Source organism: Chrysochloris asiatica, unplaced genomic scaffold (assembly GCF_000296735.1).
Source record: "Chrysochloris asiatica unplaced genomic scaffold, ChrAsi1.0 scaffold00616, whole genome shotgun sequence".
NCBI lineage: Eukaryota > Metazoa > Chordata > Mammalia > Afrosoricida > Chrysochloridae > Chrysochloris > Chrysochloris asiatica.
Window position 1 is genome coordinate 92,197 of NW_006409134.1, and position 6,405 is coordinate 98,601.

Here is a 6,405-nt window from a genome sequence, read left to right on the forward strand (position 1 = left end):
GAAAGAATGCAACCCTGTCGCACACCTTTCTTAAATTTAAACCATTCAGTGTTCCCATGTTCTGTTCTAACAACTGCCTCATGGTCCATGTACAGATTCCTCATGAGTACAATTAAGTGTTTTGGAATACTCATATTCTCCAGCTAGGCTGCCCCAAATCCCTCAATCCCAAACCCTGACCTGGTACTTAAAAGATGAGCGTGGCCGCACAGGGCGATCCAGAGGAGATTGTTGTGCTTGCAGGCTCTGGTTCCTCAATCTTTACCTTCCCCATCTTCAGATTATTTTGAAGATAATATTTGTAGGATGATGGGGAACAGATGGCTAAACGGGGAAAGGTCTGAACTCATCCCTTTTGGTGGTGTTTTTATTAAAAACACAAAACCTAAAATTTTTCACAGACACAATGAAGTTCTTTTTTTATTGTTTTGATCTGAAGAATTTTCTTTTCCTGTTGGAAATTTGCACAACTGCATTCATAGGAAAGTCCAGTCCAGAGCAAGCCATCAAAGTGTAGCAATTTACATCAGCTCCCAATGTCAAGGTCACAGTGTAGTTCTTAAAATAGTATTAGCCTTCTAAAGAGTTGGGAAGGCATAACATACTTACCTCAAACAAAAGAAGTTAGAAATACAGACTTAGAAAAATTTAAAATAGGTTTATATTAGGCATACACATTCTTACAGAGAAAATTAAAATGGGAGTCCACCTTGAGAAAAAAGAGGAGGTGGAGCCCCAAATGCAATTTGCCTTCTTCTTTTTATAGGCCTTTGTCAGGGGAGGGCTATACTATGTATTAGAGTGCCCAAGTAGCCAATCCAGAGAATTGGCCCATATATAGTTTCCCTGAGTCTTGTCTCAGTTTTCAGCTTCTTATTGTTGTTGTTGAAGGAGCTCTGGTAGCGTAGTAGTTACGAATTGGGCTGATAGTTTCCCTGAGTCTTGTCTCAGTTTTCAGCTTCTTATTAGCAAACTTAATTTCCTTTTGCAAACTATTTCTTCTCTCTCCTACCCCCACTTAAGTAATTTCATTTCCACTTGCAAACAGTCTCCTCTCTCTCCTAACAATTTTTTCAGAAATTCCTTACTGCTGAGATTGGCTTGTTTCCTGCTGAGACAGGCCATACATAAAGTGACTTAAGACCCCTTTCTTTCCCTGTTATAGTTACCTAATACCAGTATCAAACATCGCTCTCTTAATTTGGTTAGGTTCTGGTCAATTCAGCCCTAGTCATTCAGCTATGTCAAATGAGTACCAGCTGCAAGCTTGGAAGTATTCATATACCTCCTTGCACTTTAGATCCTCTTACTTCCTCTCTCAGTCTTAACCCCCATGGGTTAAGGCAATGTCTGTAGGCTAAGAAATGCACACAACCAATCAGGACTTCCTCTACTGTCTCTCAAAATCCTATTTGTTGCTGCAATATCCCCAACTTCCACTCATCAAGTGGGTGCATGTGGTCACCAGTGAACATACAAGACTGTCAACTTGCCCCATTCTTTTAACTTTAATTCTAGACTGTTTTGGTTTGTTGTTGTTATTATTTGGGGGTTTGGGGAGCTTTTTTGTTTTGTTTTGTTTTGTTTCTGATAGGCACAGACGTTCTGCCTCAGTACATCCAATGGTGAACTTTGTTCTTCTTTAGTAAGTGCTTCAAATGATCTTCATTTCCAGCATGTTTGGATGTGTCATCTGCATATTACACATTGTTAGTAAATTTTCCTCTGATCCTGATGATGCATTCTTCTTCATATAATGGAACTTCTCTAAGTATTTGCTCAGCATATAGATCAAATAAATTTGGTAAAAGTATATGATCCTGATGCATACCTTTCCTGATTTTAAGGCCCATTGTTCTGTTTAAGTGACTACTTGTTGGTGTATTTACAATCTATGGAGTACTAGTGTGGCATTGTGAGTTAATGTGCTGGACTACAAATTCATTTGAACTGCAACCTCTTCAGTTCAAGCTCACCGGGTGCTCCTGAGAAGCCCTATACAGGAAAACTATGGGTCAGAACCATCTCAACAGCACTTAATAACAACATGTCCCTATGAGTTGAAACCAACTGGAAGGCACTTAACAACAACAACAACAACAATGAGCACAATTAAGTGTTCTGGAATTCCCATTCTTCTCAATGTTGTTCATAATTTACAATGATTCACACAGTTGAATGCCTTTGCTTAAACAATGAAGGAAAATTAACAACTGAAGCATAACAATTTGCATTCTGTCAATTTCTAGAGCCTTGTTTTAAAGGAATGCCTACAGAGCAGCTTGGGCTTCTTATTTTAATATCATTGACTCTTGATGGCATACTACCTCTTGAAATGGTTGAACTTAGATCAAATCTTTATGCTATGGTGATTTTGTGTGTTCCTTTCTTCTTCTTTTGATGCTTCCTGTGTCCTTCAGTATCTTACTCATGTTAAGTGCCTATGAGTCTGTTAAGTGACTTTGAGTCTGTTCTGACTCATAGCCACCATGTATATTCCAAGGAGTGACTGGTGAGTTTGAACTGCTAATATTATGGTTCAAATTGACCTTGCAAACCAGTCCTTTATTCCACAGCACCACACCAGGACTGCATAGAACACTTCAATATTGCAACTCATATCTTGATTGTTTTCTTGAGTTCTTTCAGCTTGAGGACTTTTGAGTTTGTTCTTTTTAGTTTTCTAACTCCAAACCTTTGCAAAGCTCATTATATTCCCTTGAGTGTGTGTGTTGCCCTTTGAAATTTTCTATTCAGCTATTTTATGTCATCATTTCTCCCACTCACTTTAACTTTTCTACATTAAGAGCAAGTTTCATAGTCAATTCTGACTTGCACTTTGGTTTGTTCTTTCTTTCTTATCTTTTAGTGACCTTTTGCTTTTTTCATGTATGATGTTCTTGATATCATCCCACAATTCCTGTGGTCTTCACTTAGTGGTGTCAAAAGTGGCAAATCTGTTCTTAAGGTCTCTAAATTTAGATGGGACAGACCCAAGATAAAGTTTTGACTCTCATGAACTTGTTTTAATTTTCTTCAGGTTCAGCTTGAAATTGCATTTGAGGAGTTTATTCTACCATAGCCTTTTTTTATCTGGTGACATTGAGCTTCTTTATCATTTATTTCCACAGGTGCAGTCCATTTTGTTACAAATGAACCCCGATGTCACAAACAGACATCAGTAAAATCAAAAGTATCTCAGCAAGGCAAACTTTTACTTCTGCAGAAGGATGTGTAGCAGCACAGGAACAAACCAGCAAACACACTGGGTGGGCAATCCTCTCGGGTTTTATCCCTGATGTGAGTAGAAGGCTGTGTCTTACCCCATTGGCTAGGGCTTTGATGGCACAGTCTTGTCCTTACCCAGTTGGTTAATTCAAACTGCTAGGGTGCACATTCTTTTCCTTATTTGGTTGTCAATTTCAAATTGCTAGGGGAGCTTAAGGAAGTTGGAAAGTTCCTACTCACTTCAGGAAGTAGTAAAAATAAAAAAGAAAGGTCATCTGAATACAACGAACAGAATTACAATTAATTTGAAGATAAGACACTCATTTCCACAATTTGATTCACATGTTTTCCATCTGGTGTGGTGCCCATGTATAGTCACCATTTATGTTGTTAGTAAAAGTTTTTGCAAGGATTAAGCTGTAGGTCTTGCAAGACCTTGCAATCTCTGGTGTTGATCTATCACCAAGACCATATTTTCCAACTATCAATCCCTGTTCATTTCCAACTTCTGCATTCCAATCAGCAGTAACTTTTAATGCGTTCTATTGAATGATTAAAGAATTTCATATAAAATAGTGAACAGAATTCTTCAATTTCTTCAACACTGACCTTCATGATTCGTGACTAAATTTAAACAATAATCATATTAACTTGTCTTTCTTGTATTCATATTTGAATATTATCCTATCACAGACAGCATTGTTCTTCAAAATGCATCTTGAAATATTATTTTTGATGATGAAAATGAACCATTTCTCTTCAGTTTGTTATTTACAGTATATTAAACAACATGATTGGTTAATTTAATATGACCAGTATCCATTCATGTGAGCTCATTAAAGTCTAGGATATTGCTCATCACATGTGTTCCATTTCATTATTTGAAAAGTTTTCAATTTTCCTAGATTCATATTTCACACATTAGATGTTCAAATTATTAAAGGATAGTTGATGTTGTTTCTTCTCATTTTGAGTGTGCACCATCAACAAATGAATCTTTATATCATACATTTCACTAAGGTTGACTCTTTTTTGAGGAGGCAGTGCTTTTGTGTCATATTTTGAGTGCCTTCCTACCTGCATGACTCATCTATTGGCGCTAAATCAAACAATGTTCCGTTGCATTTCACAAGGCTTGCAGTGGCTAATATTTCAAAACTAGTCTGTTCCTCCTTCTTCCTAACCTTTCTTAGTCTGAAAGTGCTGCTGAAATCTGTCTATCATAGGTGACCCTGAAGTAGCTCTTGTACCATGTAAGCCACCACAGTTTGACAAATGAGCACATTAGTACTAGTATTCAAATTTTTTTGACTTCAAGCAAAAAGTCATTGCAGTGCAATGAATTATTTCTTAAGGCTCCTCTACCTATAGTGTTTGTAACCCCTCCTAGCAAACGTTTTGCTCACCTGAGTCTGGGTAAAAGAAGGCAGGAGAAAATGATAATAGGATTATATGATTCAGTAGTGAGTGATTAAAATTTAATTGTAATTGTGAAAGCTTGCAACATTGACTTGAATAAAATAAGCCTGTTGGAAATTAAAGCTGAATGACTGTGGGCAGGAATATGACTTGCATACTGGGGTGCCTCCAGACACATAATCAGATTAGGTAGGTTTCCTAACCTATGGAACTAGAGCTATATGCCTTCAGACTGAGTTTTATGGTGAAAATGTGTTAAATGTGGACATTTATCAGCATCCCAAAATGAGCTTTGAAACATTACTGGATCAGGGAGAAGTCAGGTCAAGGGGATTAGTGAAAGAGGGAGTCTAGCCTGTGAGTCTGGCAGTAGTAAATTGAAGAACCATGCCAAGAATATTTCTGACACTGAATTGTAACCTGTTGTGATAATGAGTCTGCTTCAATTCATGTTGTTGTTGTTGTTAAGTGCTGCTGAGTTGATTCCAACTCATAACACCCTGTATAGGATTTCCAAGGAGCAGCTAGTAAGTTTGAATCACCGATCTTGTGGTTCAAATTGACCTTGCTTGACCAGTGCTTTACCCCGCAGTACAATATCAGGTCACCCTATAAACAACAAAACTAAATGCTGCCCAGTCCTGTGTCTTTCTCACAGTTGTGATGGTTGAACCCATCACTGTTGTTACTGTTCCAGACAGTCAAATTGGGGATCTTCCTCTTTTTTGCTAACTCTCTACTTTACCATGATATCCTTCTCCAGGGACTGATCCCTCCTGATAATATGCCCAAAGTATGAAAGACAAAGTGTCACCATCCTGCCTTCTAATAAACATTTTGACTGTACTTCCTCCAACATAAATTTGTTTGTTCTTCTGGCAGTCCATGGTAATATCAATATTTTCTCCAGCACTGTAACTCAGATGCATTAATTCCTCTATATTCTTTTTATTCATTGTCCAACTTTTGACGTATATGAGGCTATTGAAAATAGCATGTTTTGAGGAATGTGTACCTTAGTTATCAAACTAACATCTTTGTTCTAGCACACTTTAAAGAGGTTTTGTGCAGCAGATTTAACTAATGCAATACATCATTCAATTTCTTTACTGCTGCTCCCATGAGTATTGATAGAAATCCAAGCAAAATGAAGTCTTTGACAGCTTCAAACTTTTCTTAATTATATTGTTGTTGTTGGTAAGTACCACAGAGTCGGTTCCAACTCATAGTGACCCTGCACAGGGTTTCCAAGGCTACAAAATCTTTACGGGAGCAGAAAGCCTCATCTTTTTCCTGTGGAACAGTTGGTAGTTTTGAACTGCCAATTTTGAGGTTAGCAGCCCAATTCATAACCATTATGCTATCAGAGCTCCTTAATCATATATATATATCTTTAATTATATATAACCACACTTATCATGTCATTATATATAATTAATCCAGTGCTGAGAATTTTTGTTTTCTATAATTGAGGTGCAACCCACACTGAAGGTTATGGTCTATTACTTTCCTCAATAAGTATTTTCAGTCTTCTTTGCTTTTTGCAAGAAAGATTATATCATCTGCATATCACAGGTTTTTAATGAGTCTTCCATCCATCCTAAAGCCACATTCACCTCCTAATAATCCAACTTTGGGATTATATGCTCCCCATACACATTGAATAAGGTTGGTGTAATAATACAATATTGACACATACCTACCTTGATTTAAAATCATTCATTGTCCCCTTGCTCGGTTTCAATGGCTGCTTCTTGG

General features: G+C 37.3%; 1 pseudogene; it reads left to right on the plus strand.

Annotated features, from left to right (window-relative positions):
- Positions 1 to 3,082, plus strand: part of LOC102824971 — a 5,638-nt pseudogene extending 2,556 nt beyond the window's left edge.
- Positions 3,083 to 6,405: the final 3,323 nt, after the last annotated feature.